This window comes from Pistacia vera, unplaced genomic scaffold, assembly GCF_008641045.1.
Source record: "Pistacia vera cultivar Batoury unplaced genomic scaffold, PisVer_v2 Contig570, whole genome shotgun sequence".
NCBI classification, from domain to species: Eukaryota; Viridiplantae; Streptophyta; class Magnoliopsida; order Sapindales; family Anacardiaceae; genus Pistacia; species Pistacia vera.
Window position 1 is genome coordinate 1,613,201 of NW_022196413.1, and position 23,507 is coordinate 1,636,707.

Below are 23,507 nucleotides of genomic sequence, written 5' to 3' on the forward strand. Positions count from 1 at the left end.
TATTATGGGATATGAAATCATGCATTTAATTAATTATGCAATTATACGACATTTCCACCTGTTATTTTTACTCAAAGAAACGACACTTTCCACTTGGTTTGTTTATCATCTGGAACTCTGATTTTGATGACCAAGTATTCATTACATTATTGATAATTATTGTTTTCATTACAGAGAGGACGCAACCAGCAGAAATGTAAAATTACAATATGATATTTCAACATTTAAAATTATATACTTTGAAAATTTAGTGTTACAATTAAAAATATATATTTTATATCTTCCTAATTATACATTGTTATATATTTCTAATTCTAGATTATTTGGAACAATGTCAACATTTTTATCATTTTTAATTACTTTTCACCTAAAGCTATGTTCACTTCTTGGAATCGACAATGAATGGAATGATATTGGGAGATTGAGAATGAATGAGATTATCTTGTTTACTAAATGAAGGAAATAGAATGAAAGATATAATATATGAACAAAATATCCTTAAATTTACATAATTTTATCTTAACTTTAACAAGAAATAGGATATTAACAAATTATTTAGAAAAGAAAAAAAATTACCCAATGATTTAAAATATCTCATAATAAAAATTAGATATTATAAGTTAAGTCAACGGCAATCAATAGTGGTCAATGTCGACCAACTAATATTAACATTTATAAATATCTATTTTAATATTACTTCAATGTCGTGATTATAATATTTAATACCCAAACATGTCAAAAGTATTTTTATATGCATAAGAATTTCATATAAATTTACGGTAATTACCTATAATAATTTGTTTATTCTAAGTTTATTCTTAGGATGCTTTTGCTTAAAGGAAGGTTGTATTATTGAGAATGTCGTATTAATGAAAAAATAGATTACCTTGAGGGTGTGTTTGGTTTAAGAAATGTTGGATTATTGGAAAGTTAGATTACCTAGAATCTTCAAGAAAATGTGTTTGATTAGTTAATGGGTATGTTATATTAATATGTTTGGTTGGAAGGAATAAATTGGTGGGTATGTTATTTAAATTACTGAATTGTTCTTTAATTAAATATTATTATTATATTATTTTTTAATATTGATTATTATTTGGATTATTGTAACCCCCAGCATTTAAAAACTTAGCAAAAACAACCCCATAATAAAAGTTTGGAAAATCAACAAAGCACCCCCACTAACTCAGCCATTACCGGCCACCAGCAACCATCGCAGGCCGTCAACAACCGGCAACTTAATGGCACACGGAAGGCAGGAAATGGCCTTCGTGAGCCGTATAGCCATTTCCGGCCAGATATCTGGTCAGAAACGGCCATATCGGTGCATGGCGACCATTCTCGGCCTTTCGTGCGCCATTCCAGTGGTGGTTGCCGACGGTAGGTGGGTGGGGATGGTGGCTAGGATGGGCTGCAATTTGTTTTGAATTCAAGGGTAATTTTGTTCAAAAAGTTAATTAATTGGGGTGAAATAGTAAAAGTCATATTCATGTAAATAAATTTAAAAGTAAGGGCATTATTGTCCTAAAATTTTATTAATAAGGGATAGAATTATAACAAAAAAAAGATTACCCTAGTAATCTTAAAATACCTAAGAAAATTGAGGTAATCAGATTACCTCCAATATTACCAACAGTAATTATTATTGGTATTTGAAGATTACCGGAATTTTATATTACTTGACAACCAAACGTGGTAATCAAGTAATATAAGATGACATAACTCCAGTAATCTCACATTACCCCCAACCAAACACCTTCTAAAGATTATTGTCAATGTTTAGGGAAATATGTTTCGTTAAGTTGGAATAAATTGGTGGGTATGTTATATAGATTATTAAATTGCTGTCCTTTATAAATATTAATATGATATTATTTTTTAAATCATTTCTTTTAACCCCCTACATTTGAGATTTTACTAAAACACCCCAGCTACATAAAAGTTTAATTTCTAACAAAATCACCCCCACCTACCCCAAGCCACTGCCGATTGTGGACAATTGTTGGAACAACGCATGATAGGCTGGATATGGCCGATCGTGTGCCGATATGGCCGTTTTCGACCAGATCAATTGTGGATCTGACCTTTTCCTTCTAGATCTATGACCAGATCTGGCTGTTAACAATGACCAAATTTTGGGCGTCATTGTCGACTAGTTCTCTAGCCGTAAATCTAGTCGAAAACGGCCAAATCAATGCATGACAGGCTAGATTTAGCCTGTAGTGCACCGTTTCGGCCACGTTGGCCTGCGGTGGTGGTCTTGGGTGACTTGCAATTTGTTTTAAATACAAGGGCATTATTGTTCAAAAACTTAATTGATTAGGGTAAAATTGTGATACAGGTTTATGTAATCATCTTCTCTTTCTTCTCTCCTTCATCTTTATTTTTTCCTCCCTCTTTCTCGACGTTCTCTTCTCTTTCTTCTTTACTTCTTCCATATTTTATTCTCTTTTCTCACCTCCTCTTGTCTTTCTTCTTCTACATCTTCTACATCTTCTTCTTTGTCTTATTTTTTTCTCTCTTTCTCTCTATCCTCTTCTCTTTCTTCTTCTGCTTCTTTAGATCTTCTCTTTCTTCTTTTTTTGTTTTCTTTCATTTTCTAAGCTCGAATCGAATCGAAGATGAATAAAGATGGAAGAAGAGAAGATCAAAGAAGTTGGATTGGAAGCCAGAGAAAGACAAAGAAAAAAAATGAAGATTAAAGAAATGAAGGCTGAAGCAAAAAAGCCATAGATTTTGCCTTTTAAAACAGTCACATTTGTTGGACCGGATTTTCATCTGATTTGGTTGGACCGACGGTCTGATACTATTCTGCCAATCCAAAAGCGGTTAGAAACAGTTTAAATACAAATACCGAGTTTCAATTCTCAATGAACCGGAGTTATTGACAAAACCCGGTTAGACCAGTTGGACCGACCGGTCCGGTCCGGGTTTCAAAACATCGCTTTGGAGAAGCGGCATATATCCTAGGAATTCGCATATATAAAGATAGAGCGAAAAGTTTAATAAGCTTATCCCAAAGAATGTATATAGAAAAGATGTTGAAACTGTTTGGCATGAAAGACTCCAAAAATGGCTTTTTGCCCTGCAATCATGGAATTCATCATTATGAAGATATAAGTCCCAAGACTAATCAGGATCATGAGCGGATGCGTGGGGTACATTATGCTTTTGTTGTGGTTAGTCTCATGTACACTATGTTATATACTAGGCCAGATATAGCTTATGATGTAAGTGTTACAAGCAGATATCAGTCCGACTTAAGGGAGAAGCATTGGTTTGTTGTGAAAACAATCCTTAAATACTTGAGAAGAACTAAGGATTTAATACTGAGTTTATAAAGGTTTGGAATTAAAGATTTAGGGATACTCGGACTTTGATTATTAATTAGATGTGGATGATAGAAAGTCTACATCCGAATTCATTTTCACCGATAATGGAGGAGTAGTTAGTTGAAAGAGTTCCAAATAGTCGACAATTGTCGATTCCACTACAAAAGCTGAATATATTGTCGCTTCAAAAGCAGCAAAGGAAATTGTCTGGATGCTCAAGTTCATGACTGAACTTGGTGTGGTTCCAAACATGGTTTATCCAAAAACCTTGTACTGTGACAATATTGTTGTTATTGCACATGCAAAGGAACCAAGGGTGTACTAGAAGTCCAAACATATTCAATATAAATATCATATTTTGAGAGAATTCGTTGGAGCTTGAGATTTTGGTGCAGAAAACACCTTCAGCAGAAAATTTAGTAGACCCACTAACTAAAGAGATGATGCAGAAGCAGTTGAACTATCATCTTGAAAAGATGGGTATAAGATACCACAATGATGGGCTCTAGTGCAAGTGAGAGTTTTGTTAGTGTATGGCCTAGGAACCAATCGTGTTGTTGGTTCTTGGACATTATATCGTGTAAATATTTTATTAATAAAATGAAGTGTTCTTATTTCAAATATTTGTTTACTACTTCATTTATATTTTATATATACAAAATATGTGAAATGTCCAGATGATACGGATTTTCAGAAGATCAAATCATCGAAGCATCCCCTATGTAATTAATGTTGATTGGGCAATAACATTGCATAGTATGCATGTTGAATGCCTCCATTAAATATCATGTGATAGTAATGAGTGGGTGATTATAAAATTTATATCACTAGGACATTAGCATGGATTAACGGTTAGTGAACTGTTTATCGAATATGACCGATTACGATAAATCACATGGACATTCAGAATATGGTCAATAATACATCGTAGAATCATATACCACTAAACTTTTGACCTGAAACATCATGGTTGGATTCGACAAAGGATACATATGGTTCATATGGTGTATAAGCACAAGACTAATCATGTCTTATGCAAGAAGCCGATTTGGTCATATGTTATTCATGTGCAAGGACTAGTGATGGTTAAGATGAGATCCGTTGACTCGAAATAGTTTGATGTTCCCAGTCGAATGCAATAAACATTGGAAAAGAAAATCTCTGGCCAGAGTACAAAATAGTCATATGAAAAGTAGTTTCATGATGACACATTCCATGTATTGATTGATGATTTGATTAAAGATTAAATCATGAGTTTTAACATACCATGAACCTATTTTTAATCGGGATTGGACGACAGAAGAATTTTACTACACGGTACATATGATCAGAAAAAGGTTCATTGAAGTTTAACTTCATTGTGGCTTAGGGTGCATTTGGTTAGGGGATTGGGAAGATTACTCTTGTAATCTATCTTTTATTACGGGTATTACATTGTTTGGTTGTCAAGTAATAAAATATTACGGTAATCTTTCATTGCCAATAGTTGTTACTGTTGGTAATATAGGAGNAAAGTTTTTAGATCCACCGTAATGGTTTTATCTTAACTTCATACGATTATCATAATACTTTTGTGATCGTTTCTAACACCACAAAATTGAAAAGTATATTACAATACATAACAGAAAAAAAAAAAAAAAAAAAAAAATCCATACCTTAAACTTTTCACTACCAAAAATATCACAAAGATATATTCAATTCAATCCTCTTTTATGTTATGGATCTCTTTATCCATGTTGAGACTGAATTTTATTTTATGTTACAGTTAATATATGAATTTGAAACTAATATTAATATAACAAGAATTTTGTAAATATTATATCGATAAGATCTTATCTAATGAATGTTCTTACGTAATTTATGTATTTATTAATTTAGAATAAAATAAATAAAGATATTTAAATTCATAGTTTAGACACTTGATTAGATTATAGGTCCTTCTTAAGTATCACATAATTTTATATATTACGTGTTTTAAACAATTTTTAATAATCTAAACTATGAAAATCAAAACAAAAAAAGGTATGTAAATTAAAATTTACGTTATTATATTGTCTGATGTAATATTTTAAAAAAATTATAAAAAATTAAAAGAAGCCGAAAAATATATAATGCACAAAAGTTTTGTTAAAATTGGAATTATATAAATTTGATAGGGCACTGTTGACAAAAAAAAATATTATTGATTAAGTTGTTTTTATATATTAGATAAAAGCTAAATATTTTAGCTTTTTTATTATTCGATATATAGATAGCAGCTAAAAACAAAATAAACCTCATCTTAATTTATTATTAATTACATTCAGATTAAAAAAAAAAAAAATCGGTCCTTATTAAATAATTTTTTTAGTTTTTAATTAATTAATTATTTTTTGTAAGTATAGATATGGTCTAGTCAAATGAAGACAAATATTATACAAAACACAAAAGGGCACTATACTTAGTCCTGAGAGATTATTAATTCAAAAGTAATGTTATTTGAGCCCATAATTTTCGTTTTTGAAGCCCCGTTAATAAATTTTTAGAATTAATATGTACATATTTTAAACTGAAAAAACCAAAAAGACATTATGGAAGTTTGTTCAGAACTTTGTTTGCAAACAAGGATTGGTTTGATATTCTAAAAATCTTTAAAAAAATAAATTTAAATGGGCACTTGAGATAAAATTACTAGAACTTAGCGGGGTATTATTATTATCAGACTATTATTATTGCAGATTGTTGTGGTCACCAGATTCTCAAAAGTTGTTAATTTATTTACTTCTCTGAGCAAACCTATTGAAATTACAATTGTTAACTTGTTTTGTTTCCCAAATTATTTCCTTTATGATATACAACTTTATTTTCATAATCTGTGTAGTGACGGTAGCATTCTAGGTGCAAGAAGAGATCATCTATTAAAATAATATGTTACGAAGAAAAGTACAACCTGTTAATATAAATGAATTCGAAGAGGGACATTTAGGAATCATAATTAGTATAAAAAAAAAAGGCTTACAAAAAGTCACCCTTAATTGTTCAGTATAATTCTTGATCTCTAACATCTTATGGCCAAGGCACAGACCCATAAACTCTGGATTAAGTTGGGCAAATGATGGGATGGTGCCAACACACAAATCCTAACTCAATAGTACACCAAAATCAAATTCATATACATGTGGAATAAGCACTCTATGTAAGCGTGCCTTCAGACATTATAATCAATAAAATAGATTGACTAACACTTCTATTGTATATGAGGAGACCCATTGCGAGTTAACACGTTGTATTTATAAAAAAAAAATTAATAAAAAAAGTTTGTAAATATAATATTATTGGATGTAATAGATGGATAAACCGGCAACATGACCCACTAATCACCAGACCCCAGGAGGCTTGATAAGTATAAAGGGTGTCAAAATTTAGATGCTTCTATAATGTCAAACAAGATAAAATGTATATCAAAAACGCCCAAGTTATGATAATAATGCCGTAGAAGTATTTATGGCAAATCATAATCCCTTACAAACATCAGCTCAATAGAACAGATACTCGCAAAAAATAAGTCAGAAAAGGACGACAAGTAATCCAAAAAATGTTAATTTCACGGCTTATTGAATTGAAGCAAGTTGTGAATTGTACACGCAGGTGCTTTGGATTTTTAAGTGATTTTAGTGATCAAACAGCAAAGGGTCAAGTTCAAGAATTAAAAAAGCAAGTAGATTTTCACATATATCCATTGACAAAACAAATACTCTGAAAAAACAGTCAAGAACATACCCAAGCAAAACTTCTATGATTGAAGTCCCCAAAGAAAAAACTCCAGAAGGAGGAAAAGTCAACATGCAAAACTCGGCCCTAATTCCAATAACACATCCACTATGGCTCATTTTCATCCTCTCGTCTCCATCTCCACCAGCAGCTTCTTGGCAGCAGCCTTCTGGTTCCTTTTTCCACTTACCGGGCGGACCACCACAAAGGACTTGTGATTGAGAAGTCAATGTGCTTCTGTGAGTCCATTCTCACATGAATGACGGGATATTGAACAACTGCCTCCCAACTCTGAACCGAGATATTAAAATTAATATATACAAAATAGCCATGCTCAAAACCAAAAAATTAACATTACAACCCTAAAAAGTGAAACATATCATAAACTTGACTACAACAAAGCAATATCAACACCACACTCATGTATGAGAAATACAAATAGTAGTAATGGACATGTATCTCAAACGACATAATGAATCCATAGGAAGGCATAACCTCTGAACCAATTCAGTATCAGTCGTTTGATCAGTACAGCCATCAATCTAAGAATGCACAAGGCAAATCTTAGAGGCGATCTTTCAATTAATTGGACAAAATTATTTTCCAGGTAGCTAAACAACTGGAAAATATTAGATGTATTCAATTAACCACAGCTATTCACAAAAAAATGATACTAAGAATTACGTTAAAAATCTTAGCTGGCATATCATACACCAAACAAATCCATTTAGTGCAGCGCCAAATCCATATTCACTCACACTTATAAAAATGAGAGCATACTAGTGAAAACAAATCCTAAGAAGACAACAGTTATACATAACAGAATAAAATATTGAAAAACATGGTATGTAACGTTTTCTGAAGAGAACAGAATGCATCATACCTAATGTGCCTCTGTGCGATGAGACTCGTGCATGGTGATCAGACTTAGCCATTCCGTTCTTGAATACAAGAGTTGGAGACGGCGCTCAAGGAAGTTCTCCACAGTAAGGGCCAAAACATAATCAGCTTATCTGACTCTCATCAAGAAGCCCATACTGTTCATCTCCTCAGAAGGGCCTCACCCTCAAAAATACGACGAGGGTTCTTCTCAATCAAGGGTTAGAAGCTCCCGTCGCTTGCATTTCGAATGCGGCTCAGTGCATACTGCACCCCAGAGGTCCCTCTTGCAGCGAAGGCCATTCTTCCCACAAGCCTCAGTTCAGCATCCAAAACGCTCTTCTAATAGGACGTCTGGCTTCTTAAAAAGTTTTTCCATCTTATCCATATGTGAATTTTAATTATTCAAGCTCAAGTTCATCCATTAAACATAACATTAACTATCTAACACATTACAAATATCCACCCATTTTGATCGAACATCTGAAAATGTGAATTATACGTTTCATCAACTTATAAAAATTACAGCTTTTTGCATAAAACACAATCCCAGCTGCCAAAAACTTATCTTTGTTGGTCAGAAACAATAGATTTGTAGAAAAGAAAACGTAAATCTAGCAGCTCACAAAATCTTTAAGTTTGGAACTCGAGATCAAAATAATCTGTAATTAATCTAAATGACTACAAGCGAAACAAACTAAAAACAAAAGAAACTTCGAATTACTTATCTATTCCGACATTTATTAGCAGCTAAACAGTGTAGTAAATAAAACATAAATGATAATGTCAACAGAGCACTAACAAAACGAAACAGCACAATCTCAAAGTAAAACAAACAAACAAAACTAAAAACAAGAGAAAGATGAAATGACATGAAACAGATATTGTGAATACGGCGTTAGTAATACAAGTAACACTCACAGTGCGGTTAAAACGAAGAATCGTGAACCATGCTGTGAGACGTGGTGCTCTCTTCGCCGCTCTGACGAAAATGTAGAAGACCGCGTACTCAAAAGTGGAGAGACAAAGTAGGGTTTATATGGCTATTCATATATGTTTCCCAAAACCCTAACCCTAACCCAACCCTAATTTTAATTGCTTGTGGGCTTCAAGTTGTGGGCTTTAAGAGAAGTGCCCAAATTTTACTTAAATTCATAAAATTGTAATGTTAAAATATCTCCAGATATAAACCACTATTTCAAAATGAGAAATTAGATTTCTATTCACAATTTTTTTCATAATTCTGAAATAAAACATATAATTAATGTATTCAGCAGATTAACGTTTGATTGAATTAAGAAAAACTATGATAAAAAACATTGTGTCATCGATCACTTACGGGGGATACTTATATAAATGATTTATTGTCAACTTTTAATAATTTTTGATGGTATTTTATAAATAATTCAAGTATTAAAATTATAAATAGGCTTTTAAAAAAGCATATAATGTGTGTGTAATTAAAAGGTGTATGAAGGTAAATTTAAGGTATGTCAAATTGTAATACACTAGACAAAGCAATGCTAAAAAAACACCGTTAGCTGATAATCAAACTTATTTGTAAATTCTTAATAGATTATTTAGACTAATTTGGTAAGTATGGTTTAGTTAAAATTTTAAATTAAGTGTTAGTGGTATATAGTGTTATGATTAATGGTAATATAAAATGTAGATAAAATTTTATAAATTACACTTATAGCATAGATAGAATTAAAAACTTAATACAATGATAAAAAAAAAAAAAAAAAAAGTTTTGCTAAATTTGGAGAATAAATTAAAGTTTATATTGTATACAAGTTTTAAATGATAGCTTGACTAACCTAACGTTTGGGTCTATATACAAGAGAAGTAGTCAAGAGTAATTCACAACAAAGCTCTGGAGTTATCAAACCCTACAGCCCTATAATACAAACAACGGCAGAACGGGTAAACACAATACCATTGTTACATATCAAACTACTGAAAGACTTTGGAGCAAAAGGTGACTAGGTCAGGGGGTCGGTTCTAGTGTCTGGGCGGTCCAACCAGAGTCAGACAGGGATATCTTCAAATATATATGTATATTCTCACTGTCACTCATCTTCTCTCATTATCTTTTTTCTTTACTTATCTTCTCTTTCTTCTTTTTTATATTAATATATATATATATTATATATATATATATATGATAATATATAATATATATATATATTTCTCATGTGTCACCTCATTTCTCTTTCTTCTCTCTCATCTTTATTTTTCCTCCCTCTTTCTCGACGTTTCTTCTCTTTCTTCTTACTTCTTCAATATTTATTCTCTTTTCTCACTCCTCTGTTTCTTTCTAATCTTCTAAATCTACTTCTTTGTCTTATTTTTTGCTCTCTTCTCTCTATCCTTTCTTTTCTTCTTCTGCTTCTTTAGATCTTCTCTTCTGTCTTTTGTTTTCTTTCATTTTTAAGCTCGAATCGAATCGAAGATGAATAAAGATGGAAGAAGAGAAGATCAAAGAAGTTGGATTGGAAGCAGAGAAAGACAAAGAAAAAAAAAATGAAGATTAAAGAAAATGAAGGATGAAGCAAAAAAAGCCATAGATTGCCTTTTAAAAAACAGTCACATTTGTGGGACCGGATTTTCATTGATTTGTTGGACCGACGGGTCTGATACTATTCTGCCAATCAAAAGCGTGTTAGAAACAGTTAAATACAAATACCGAGTTTCAATTCTCATGAACCGGAGTATATGACAAAAACCCGGTTAGACCAGTTGGACGACCGGTCCGGTCCGGGTTTCAAAACATCGCCTTGGAGAAGCGGCATATATCCTAGGAATTCGCATATATAAAGATAGAGCGAAAAGTTAATAGCTTATCCAAAGAATGTATATAGAAAACGATGTGAAACTTGTTTGGCATGAAAAGACTCCAAAAATGGCTTTTTGCCCTGCAATCATTGGAATTCATGATATGAGTAAGCCCAAGACTAATCAGGATCATGAGCGGATGCGTGGGGTACATTATGCTTGTTGTGGTTAGTATCGTACACTATGTTATTACTAGGCGAATATAGTTATGATGTAAGTGTTACAAGCAGAGTATCAGTCCGACTTAAGGGAGAAGCATTGGTTTGTTGTGAAAACAATCCTTAAATACTTGAGAGAACATAAGGATTTAATATGAGTTATAAAGTTGGAATTAAGATTTAGGGATACTCGGACTTTGATATTAATTAGATGTGGATGATAGAAAGTCTACATCCGAATTCATTTTCACGATAATGGAGGGTAGTTAGTGAAGAGTTCCAAATAGTCGACAATTGTCGATTCCACTACAAAAGTGAATATATGTGCGCTCAAAACAGCAGCAAAGGAAATGTCTGGATCTGTCAAGTTCATGACTGAACTTGTGTGGTTCAAACATGGTTTATCCAAAAACCTTGTACGTGACAATATGTTGTTATTGCACATGCAAAGAACAAGGGTGGTACTGACAGTCAAACATATTCAATATAAATATCATATTTTGAGAGAATTCGTTGGAGCTGAGATTTTGGTGCGGAAAAACACCTTCAGCCGAAAATTTAGTAGACCCACAACTAAAGAGATGAGCAGAAGCAGTTTAACTATATCTTGAAAAGAGGGTATAAGATAACCACAATGTGGGCTCTAGTGCAAGTGAGAGTTTGTTAGTGTATGCCTAGGAACCAATCGTGTTGTTGGTCTTGGACATTATATCGTGTAAATATTTTATTAATAAAATGAAGTGTTCTTATTCAAATATTTGTTAATACTTCATTTAATTTTATAATACAAAAATTGTGAAATGTACCAAGAGGATACGGATTTTCAGAAGTCAAATCATCGAAGCATCCCCTATGTATTAATGTGTGATTGGGCAATACATTGCATAGTATGCAATGTGAATGCCTCCATTAAATATCTGTGATAGTAATGAGTGGGTGATTATAAATTTATATCACTAGGACATTAGCATGGATTAACGGTTAGTGAATGTTATCGAATATGACCGATTACGATAAAATCACATGGACATTCAGAATGGTCAATAATACATCGTTAGAATCAATATACCACTAAACTTTGACCTGAAACATCATGGTTGGATTCGAAAAGGAACATATGGTACATATGGTGTATAAGCACAAGACTAATCATGTCTTATGCACGAAGGCGATTTGGTCATATGTTATTCATGTGCAAGGACTAGTGATGGGTAAGATGAGATCCGTTGACCTCGAAATAGTTTGATGTTCCAGTCGAATGCAAAACATTGGAAAAGAAAATCTCTGGCCAGAGTACAAAATGAGTCATATGAAAGTAGTTCATGATGACACATTCCATGTATTGATTGAATTTGATTAAAGATTAAATCATGAGTTTACATACCATGAACCTATTTTAATCGGGATTGGACGACAGAAGAATTTATACACGGTACCATATGATCAGAAAAAGGTTCATTGAAGTTTAACTTCATTGTGGCTTAGGGTGCATTGGTTAGGGGATTGGGAAGATTACTCTTGTAATCTCTCTTTATTACGGGATTACATTGTTGGTGTCAAGTAATAAAATATTACGGTAAACTTGTCATTGCCAATTGTTACGTTGGTAATATAGGAGGTAATCAGATTACCTTATCAACATGTGTTATTAAAAGATTACCGGGGAACCACTGTTCATACCAATTTTATCCTTAATAAAAAACATTTTGGACACAAATGCCTTCATATGTCTACCAAATAACAATTAGTCCAACTGTGCAAAATGACTTCATAACCTCATTGGACAGGCTATTCGCAAGTGTACGAAATCGCGCAAGTAGTAAAACTCGAGTAAACGAGTGTCGAATCCCAAGGGAACTACCTACCAAGTACCAAACTATTATATTCTATTACATTTGATTAAACTGAAGTTTAGAATGATTTTAATGAAAAGTAAATAAAATAACACTAAAAATTAAGTACTGAATGAAAGTAAAACTTGTAAACACTTTGAAGTAAAAATCAATAGACTAAACCTAGGGCATAGATTTCACACCAATTTAATCCTATACATGACTTTTTGTGTAACCTAAATCGAGTGTATCTAAAAGCCAAAATCCCTATTTTCCACTAACTCTCTCTCGAGCAATTAGCAAATTACCCTTAAACAATAACCCAAGATATCTCTAGATTGGAGTTAGGAGCTAGAGATCATTAAGCTCTATGGAATTTACCGGAGCCTCAAGATCGCGGTAACCTATCTCTAGCGTTCGCGCAATCTATGGTTTTTATTACCTAGACAATCAGGTTTATCTCTTGATCTCAACCTAACCCTTACAATCATTCAACCTCGGGCCCTGAGAATTGAAAGCATTATGCATAGTATAAAACTTAGAATCATAAACTCAATAAGGATGAACAACCATTCAAGTCAACATATATTCATAAATCGGGCTACATCTTAGCCCTAGACAAGAAAGTAGTTCATAATCAAAATAACAAAACCATCATTCTCATTAAATACATCAATCTGAGAAAAAGATAAACTTCTCTAACGCGTGAACGAGAGCTTTCAGGATCCCGATCTTCAATTGGTAGCCGTCCCTTCTTCTCCCCTCCAAGTCTCTCTAACTTCTTCAAGACTCTCTTTATATCCTTTGGGTTCTGGTCGTGCTTAGGAATAATATTAGAAAACTCGGCCCATTCAGATTTGGATTAGGATAATGAATTAACACAAACCCGCGACCCACCGCCGCGGCGGTAAGAATGATCGCCGCGGCGATCGTTCCTCTATCCAAAGAATCTGTAAACTTCAGAATTAGATGAAGTAATCAACATGAACATTGTAGCTCTTTGAATAAGCTTTCCAACGCCACCAGAATCGTCAAATTCCGACTTCTACAGCTCAAGTTATGATAAGAAACATCGAGGCATACTCATGATGAAGAATTTCCAGATTTTCCGTAACATCTTCGACGTACCACAACTCCCTCATTTCGACCCTGATTCTTGTGCCGTTTGTTCCTGCGTGTCGGAATCTATCGATAGCTTTCTTTCCCTTCAACAACCTGTTTGAGCCTGAAAACACTTAAGTGCACCGTGATCCCATAAATGGATTATGATGAGAAATAACCAAATTCCACACTTTAAGCACATTTTCCATAAATAAAACCAATAAAATCACTAACAAAATATCAACATTAAGTCTTATCACAACCCCAACCACACCTTTTTGCTAGTCTCTAGCAAAATAAGCGATAAAAATAAGTCTCTAATCTTGACAATAAAACAACCAATTAAAACTATATCTAAACTATTCTAAACCACTTTCGTTAGATTGGCACGATTGCATTTAGCGTATGCAACAAGCCTTTCACCCCTAGGCGGCCCTAGTGGACGAGTTGGTGTCTCGTGAGGGTTCCAGTGACGATACCCACAAACATCCACATAAACTTATCCTAAACTCACAAAAGTAACAAAAACATAAACATAACAAGAACACTCTAAAACTCCACAGACAATGCAAACATCAATTTCATTTTCGTTATCGACCCTAGAACATCCATACAACCACAAACCATTAGTCTACAAACTCGGATGGTGTTATGCACACAATTCATGAACAAAATTGATCTCAGTATTGGGTTATGACTATATGTGAATCATGGAATCAAAACTCCATAGGCTCATTTCAAACCATCTCCACTAATGTAGAATTTCACATCCCCTGGGATCAATAGGTCTTTGTAAAGGTTGTAACTTAGGCCAGGGTATGGGTCAAGGAAAATGAATGAAAAAACAAGTAAGAGACTCAATTTCCTCATGCAACTCTAAAATCAAATCGAACTCCACTTCTTCTAACTACCACAGTGTGTCACTAATTACACGCCCAACTTGTTATTATAATTTTTTTTTTTTTTTTTTAAACTTAAATAAGGCAAGGGAGATGCGTTTAAGGTGTACGTGGCGGTTTATACCAGAGGTGCCAAGTACTGCTAGGCAGTTTTTAAGGCGGGTTTGGTTTCCAGCCGAAATACCCTTAAAACTAGTAGAATGCCCCTTTTTTTTTTTTTTTTCATAGTAATACACAATAAGAATCTGAAAACATGCACATCCCCCACTGATTTTACAAACACTTCGCAACCCCCAATCAATTTCTTCGCACGCATGGGTTGTGATAGCCACACTTTCTTAACAAAAATCGTAATAAGCTTGAAGAACAATAAAGTTCTTAATGATAAAGCGGGTAGGATGTGGTTTAGGCTCAAACAGGATAGGGTAACAATTAAGTCAAAGAACGAAAAACAAGGCTAAATTATGTTTAAAAATAAAGGCTCAAAGGGGTTAACTAGTGATAATGATTAAAAGGGTTGGTTTGAAAAGGCTCAATCGATCCAAAAACAGCCTAAATCATTTCCTAAGTGATGTGAATTCTAGGATTTCGCCTTGAGTGATTATCAAATGAGTTCTAGAATTTGTTGAAATCACAATAAAATCATGAAAACTTCATACATAACAAGTCTCTAAGTAGGTGATGAACCACTTCAATCCCCAGTTCACTAGGGTCTCAACTCCATGTCATTATGTTCACACACATCCGTAAGCAAAGGTAAAAATTAATTTCCTCCATTAGTTCTTGTTATTGCCATAACATTCTTATCAAGACATATGACTTCATCAAGAGACAAAACACATGTGCCATTTAAATTTCTTAAATTCCTACCCCCAACGTAATAAAATCAACATTGTCCCAATGTTAAGCGTAAGAGCAAAAGAAAGAAAACGTTACCACATTCCTCGACAAAATAAAGCCGTCCAGTGTATACACCAGTCGTTCTATCAACCCAGAGAAACCGCCTCTAAATAGACTTTTCGACCATTAGAGTTATGCAAAATAAAGAATGGATAAAAGGGCAGGAACAAAGAAAAACAAAATAAACAAAAAGACTAAAAGTTCACAAAATGTCTAAACAACCACAGTAGACAACGGTTAGTACAGCAAAACAGAAAGTAAAACAACGACGACATAAACTGCATAACACTAAAAAACAAAAGTTTACTCCTCCATACTCTCCTCAGAATCCTCATCAGGAACATCACCCTGCTCTCATTGCCGGGAGACACAAACCTCAGTCATTCACACCCGGTGCTACTATCCAGCATGTGCAAGTTGCAAACTCTGCATCTCATGTTTTACCCGCATTGCCCACTCATCCATGACATCCAGGCCTTGACGATTCTGTTGCCTGTTTCACTATTTGGATGTCTTCATGCAACTTCAGCAATTGATCTTTTGGAAAGCTTTGACGATGAAGATGATTTGGTCCTGGTTACCTCTACTCTGCCACCATGGTTAAATTGTGCATAAACGCTCAGTGAGGTCACTCCTTGCGGAATAAAAACTTCTTCAACATTCAATGGCACTTCCGCTTTCTGTACATAATGCAGTAATCAGGTGGGGAAAATAAAAGCCGGTCTTGGTACGTTTTGCCGAATGAGAAATCTCTTGAAAGATAATTTCACCACAATTATCCTCATTTGGCGGATAGCATACATTAAGATGCCCTAGCTTTGCTCACCAGTACTCATATGCTTGGATGGCATTAATCGGGATGATACAAAGTATAACCACATGCGGGAAATGAGTCCAGGAACTTATTCAAAACGGATGTGTTCCCCAGCTGCAATAAACCATGTAGCTTCCCCAGTCAGAGTGTAATTACTGCATCAAAATCCACTTGTGCTGAATCGGCATAGGCATCGTCATCAAACCCAACTTGCGGAGCTCAAAAATTCATTGATCGCAGCGGCATTAAACACTATCTCTTTGCCTCTAACTAAGGTTCTCCCGTCAGTGCTCTCCTACGCGTTGGCATAAAACTCTTTTACAACAGAGGAAACAGCAGGCGCGGAGGCTCTTTGCAGAATTTCAACCCAACCCAGAGCTGAATCACATCAGTGATTCCTTCCAAAGTTCTGTAAAACACCAGCCCTCATTCTTCAATAAATCGGCCCGATGTTTTGCAAAATTTTCATACCTTTCCGGGCAGCCTGGCTAAACAAACCGAGGATCACGGAAGCCGCCTTACCTTTTATCTCCTATCAATTTTTAGTTTTCTTTTGGGTGCCATTTATCACATGTCGAATCACCCCAAAAAATTCAGTCGAACACGAATATGCCAAACGAAATCAACTCACCCAACACAAAGCAAACATATTCAATCAGTCACATCACAGAGACAAACACTCCACGAAAAATCATCACCAAACAGCAAGCACTATTCACAACCATCCACACTTCCACACACTCAATTCAATGGGTTTCACCCTTCCACACTCAAAATTCAATGCAAAATGGTTGAGAAACACTACTTGAAAAGTGATTGATGTCCAAAAACGCCTGAATTGAATTGGTTTAGATGAAAATTCGAAAATCCCAAATCTCTTTTGAAAACCCTAACCTTGAATTTTCGCAATTCTCCGCTTGTTTCTTTAATTGCGAAATGGGATGGAAGGGGGAATGTGTTAGTGGATCAAGGAGTTAGGAAAAAGGATTGATTGAGCCAAAGATTTGTGGGGAGCAAGTGTGAGGAGATGAGTTCGTAATGTAAAATGAAAGCAAAAGAGGGAAAACTGCTGTTTTAAACGCAGAATTCTGTTTCCTGGTGCGATCGCTGCGGCGATGGTATGCGTCGCGCGGCGATCGTGTTATCGTCGCAGCGTTGCCTTAAGTCACGCTCGCTGCAGCGATGAAACTCGTTGCTGCGGCGAGGCGTGATTTTATCCAGATGCAGTCCCTCGTTGCTTTAAATCACGCTCGGCAGCGATGTATGTTACCGCCGCGGCGATGTGATTAGTTTTCTGCCTGATCCTGAGTGCGTTTGTCAGTCACTGAAAATCAATCCGAAATCTGCATTAACAAACTAAAATAAAAAATAAAAATTTATAACTAAAAGAAATGCACTGAAACAAACAAATTAAATTAAAATAACATAAAATAAACTCAAACGGAATCTAAAATTTGGTGCCTCCCAAAAAAGCGCCTGTTTAAAGTCTTAAGCTCGACTCCTTTTCTGTCATCAATTGGATTCTGAGAAGAATTGAAACCTCTCGTCTGCATTGCATTCTCAATATAAGGTTTCAATCTCTTGCCCGTTGACTTTGAATGTGCCTTTCGTCGGGTGGTGCAGCTCTATTGCCCATGCGGAAACACTTGATGAATGATAAATGGGCCAGACCATCGTGAGCGCAATTTTCCTGGAAAAAGTCGCAGCCTCGAGTTGAACAATAGCACTTTGTCGCCCCTCTTGAATTCCTTGTTCACAAGGTTTGTCATGCCACTGCTTAGTCTTTTCTTTGTAAATCCGGGCATCTCGTAGGCATCATTGCGAAACTCTTCCATCTCATTAAGTTTCAGCAGACGTTTTGCGCCCGCAGCTTGTAGATCAAAATTCAGAAATTTTACTGCCCATACGACCTATGCTCTAACTCCACTGGCAAGTGACAAGCTTTTCCGTAAACACCATATTAGGGCGACATTCCTATTGGTTGTTTTGAATGCCGTCCTATATGCCATAGTGCCTCATCAAGCTTAGTTGCCCAACCTTCGGGATGTGTTCACTGTCTTCTCCAGGATTCGTTTCAGCTCTCTATTCGAAACTTCGACTTGGCACTGGTTTGCGGATGATATGGGGTTGCAACTCGATGTGTAAATCCATACTTGCTTAACAGTGATGTGAATGGCGATTGCAAAAATGAGAGCCACCATCATGATAATGGCTCTTGGCGTGCCAAAACCTTGAAAAGATATTCTTCTTACGAACTTGATAACGACACGAGCATCGTTTGTGGCAACGCTGCAGCTTCCACCCCACTTCGACACATAATCTACAGCAACCAAAATGAAACGGTTAGAAAACGAAGAAGGAAAAGGTCCCATAAATCTATCCCCAAAATCAAACAATTCTACTTCTAGGATATTATTTAAAGGCATAGCATTTCTCCTAGAAATATTCCCAACCCGTTGACAATCATCACAACTCATCACAATTGAAATGCATCTTTAAAAGAGTAGGCCAGAAAAATCCTGATTGAAGAACTTTTGCCGCGGTCTTTGTCGAACCGAAATGAACACCAACTTCATAGAATGACAGTGGAATTATATTCGTCACCTCTTCCTCTGGCACACCTCGTCTTATCATCTGATCAGCGCAATGCTTGTACAAAAATGGACCTCCAAAAGTAGTATTTTAACTGCAAAAAATTTCTTTCGTCTCTGGGAGTCATTCCAGGGGGCCTAACCTTTCTTGCCAAGTAGTTCGCAATGTCCGCAAACCATGGTCCTTCCTGAATAGCAAAACACTGCTCATCAGGAAAGTATCGTGATTGGCTTTTCTTCTCCGATCTTCTTCATTGGATTCCAATCGGGATAAATGGTCGGCTACTGATTTCTGTTCCTTTCTGTCTTGATCTCCAAGTCGAATTCCTGTAGGAGTATACCCATCGCAATAATCGTGCTTGGAATCCGTTTTCTAGGAGGTACTTCAGTGTAGCATGGTCCGTGTACACGATAACTTGGTACCTAGCAAATAAAGAACGAAATTTATCAATAGAAAACAACTACTGCTAAAAATTCTTTCTCAGTAGTGGCATAATTCAGTTGAGGGCCGTTAACGTCTTACTGGCATAATAAATCACATGCAATACCTACCTTTTCGCTGTCCTAAAACAGCCCTAAAGCATAATCGCTCGCATCACACATGAGTTCAAAAGGTAGTTCCCAATCGGGCGCAACAATAATAGGAGCAGAAATTAATTTCTTTCAAGCACTTAAATGCATCTAAACACTCTGACTGAAATTAAAAGGAACATCCTTAGCTAATAATTCACAAAGAGGTTTAGAGATTTTAGAAAAATCCTGTTGAATCTTCTATAAAGCCTGCATGGCCAAGGAAGAGTTCTGACAGCCTTCAATGAATTTGGAGGTGGTAGTTTCTCAATAAACTTCAATCTTCGCTCGATCACCTCAATGCTGTTTGCTGATATCGATGACCCAACACGATCCCATCTGTACCATGAATGGCATTTTTCCCAATTGAGCACCAAGTTAGTGTCAAACACTCTGCAAAACATTTGACAAATTAGTTAAACAATCATCGAAGAATTTCCAAAACAGAAAACGTCCATGAAAACTCAATGGACTTCTCAACCAATCGGAAAAAAATCGAGATCATGCAAACGTTGAAAAGTTGCAGGAGCGTTGCATAGGCCAAAAGGCATTCTTCGATAGGCAAATGTTCCGTATGGGCACGTGAAAGTCGTCTTCTGTTGATCTTCCAGCGCTATTGCAATTTGGTTGTAGCCTGAATATCCATCTAGGAAGCCGTAGAAACTCATGGCCTGCTAACCTTCTAAACTTTGATCGATGAATGGCAATGGAAAATGATCTTTACGAGTGCAGAATTCAGCTTGCGATAATCAATACATACTCTCACCCGTGACTGTTCGTGTCGGGATCAGCCTCTGTGTCATTCCGGACCACTGTCATCCTCCCTTTCGGTACACCTGAACTGGAATCACCATGCACTATCTGAAATTGGATAAATATGCCCGCATCTAAAAGCTTTAACACCTCTTCTTGACCACTTCTTGCATCGAGGGTTCAATCTTCGTTGTGGTTGGACAGTAGGCTTGAACTTTCCTCCATTAAGATCTTGTGCGTGCAGATTGAAGGACTGATACCTTTGATATCCGCAATTGTCCATCCAAGGGCCTTTTGTACCTTCTCAAAATGCGCAGCAACTTGTTCCTCTACAACACTCAAAGAAGCATTAATAATGACTGGAAAGAATTTATCCTTCTAAAAATGCATACCTTAAGTGAGATGGTAGTGCTTGAGCTCAAGTGTAGGCGCCTTCGTGTGTGGTAAAGTTGACTGAGACTCCACAGCTCCAATTTCTCTGATCAATTTACCTCGGGACGACCTAAGGGTGGTAAAGCCTTAAGTATCTTAGGACACGCACTTAATCTTCACTAAAAAACCTCCTCCTCTTGGTCTTAGAATTCATCAAACAATTCTCTAAAGGCAAGATTGGGTAGTTCTCTTCAAAATTGCTCCACACGGTTGTCGAGAACACGATCTTAAAGCATGAATCTAACTCAGATGGACGCTCATAGAGTTGAATACATCAAATTCTACTTGCTCATCCTTACCCTTAAGATCAATTTTCCTTGGTGGACATCTATCAAAGTTCTCCCCGTGGCCAGAAAAAGGTCTCCCTAAAATTAAAAAGGTATTTCCTATCTTCCCTCCATATCTAGCACTATGAAATCTACAGGGAATATCAGTTTATCTAATTAACAGGACGTCTTCGACTACCCCCTAGGATATGTGATCGATCTATCAGCTAATTGGAGAGACACGGTGGTTGGCTTTACTTCCCCCAATCCAAGTTTCCTGTAAATGGAAAACGGCATTAAGTTAATACTAGCCCCTAAATCGCATAGCACTTTATCAAAATAACAACTACCAATAATACAAGGGATAGTGAAACTCCCTGGATCTCGTAGTTTAGGTGGTAGTTCTTTGAATCAGCGCGCTGCATTCCTCTGTCAGCAGACTTTCTCGTGTTCCTCGAATTTTCTCTTATGCGTGAGGATCTCCTCAAAAATTTCGCATATTTCGGATCTGTTCAAGCATATCAACAAAAGGAATATTAATGTAGACTGCGGAACATGTCAATAAACTTACGCATGCTTGTCTAGCTTCTGATCTTCAACCGTTGTGGATACGGCAAGGTTGCCTGGCTTGAAGGATTATTCTGTGCATGTGTACGGTCGCCGCAGCGTTAGATTCATCGCTGCGGCGATCGCGAGATATCTCTGACGAAATTGGTTTATTTCACGCTCGCCGCGGCGACCATATCTCGTCGCGGGCGATCGTCCTTTTTCATCCTTCAGGTTTAGTTCTAACCTCTGTTTTCACCCTGCGAATTTTCAAATTTTTTCCACTCCTCAGGGTGATTGCATGTGCCTGTTCCTTGGGATTTTTCTCGTATCACTCGGTAAAACCCCTTGACCTTTCCTGCCAATATATTATGAATCTGCCCAATTTGGTCTCTAGGTTCCTATAGATGCAGATTGGTTTTGAACCAGTATGTCGGTCTTCTCAAAACTCTTGCTTGTCTCCTCAATGAACTTGGTTAATGTAGTTTCCAAGTTTGATTTGTGCTCTTGAGGTGAAAAACGGTGCTTGTTTTGCTCATTGTTATTGCTCATGAAAAATTGGGTGTTTCCTCCATGCTGGATTATACGTATTGGAATACGGATTCCCTTGCCCTCTTGGAAATTGTTGACGTAGTGGCTTGTCATGTTGAGCAAATGGTTTCCCTTTGGCAATCGCTTGACGCATGATTTCCTGCACAAAGGTCACATGTTAGAGATGACGATTCAATTGCATTAATTTTCAATACATACCTAATTGCTTCTGGATGTTCGTAAGTTGAGCAGCCAATGCAGTGTAACTGTCGACTTCGTGCACTCCCGCTTCTCGCTGAATTTCTTTCTGGAGTCCTCATATAGTTGTTGTTCGCCATTACCCCGATCAGATTGTAGGTTCTTCTGGTGTTTGGTTTCAATGCTCCCCACTTGCAGCATCAATCTGGCTTGAATGTTTGGTAGCAAACCTTGGTGAACGTTTGCACTTGTGACCAGATCGGTATACCATGATGTGGGCACCTCCGTAGAAGATCCTTAAACCTTTCCATGCTTAACAATGACTCTGAATCCGTGATAAAAGTTGGTAATCTACTCCTCAATTTGGCCGACTGGCAGGTGGAAAGTACTTAGTGAGGAACGTGAGCCAACTCATTCATGTGTGATATCCCAGATGCATGATATCAACCAAGCCTTAGCTTATCCCGTAGAGAGATGGGAAAAGCCTTAGTCTGATTGCATCCTCGGATACCCCATTATGCTTGAATGTGTCACACAACTCGAGAAAATTTGCGATATGCAGGTTAGGATCATCGTTTGGTAACCCAGCGAATTGGATTGACTGAAATCATCAATAATTGCGTCTTAATCTCGAAATGTTCGCTTGAACGGGTGGTCTCCTGATACTTGAATAACAACCATCAATAGTAGGACTAGAATAGTCTTTCAAGGCTACTGAACCACTGCTACTCCACCCATTGCATTTTCTCCCAAATTATCCTCATTCTCATTCTCTTGATTTTGCATATAGGATTGATAACTCCTTGTTAGCCATTGCTGTGTTCAGATTCAGCTTGTCTTTTTTCTTCTCAACTGTTGGCGGTTCTTCGATCTCAAAATCAAGGGGATTAAGATGACCTCGACCTCTGGAACGTAAACTCTCCAGATTCTAGTGAAAACCAAAATAAGACAAACAAAAATAACAATTAACAGTAAATAGAAATAAACAAATCAAATTAGCAACTAAATATTTCGTATTGATATTGGTAAAATAATAGTTCCCCGGCAACGGCGCCAAAAACTTGACAGGCTATTCGCAAGGGTACGAAATCGCGCAGTAGTAAACCGAGTAAAACGA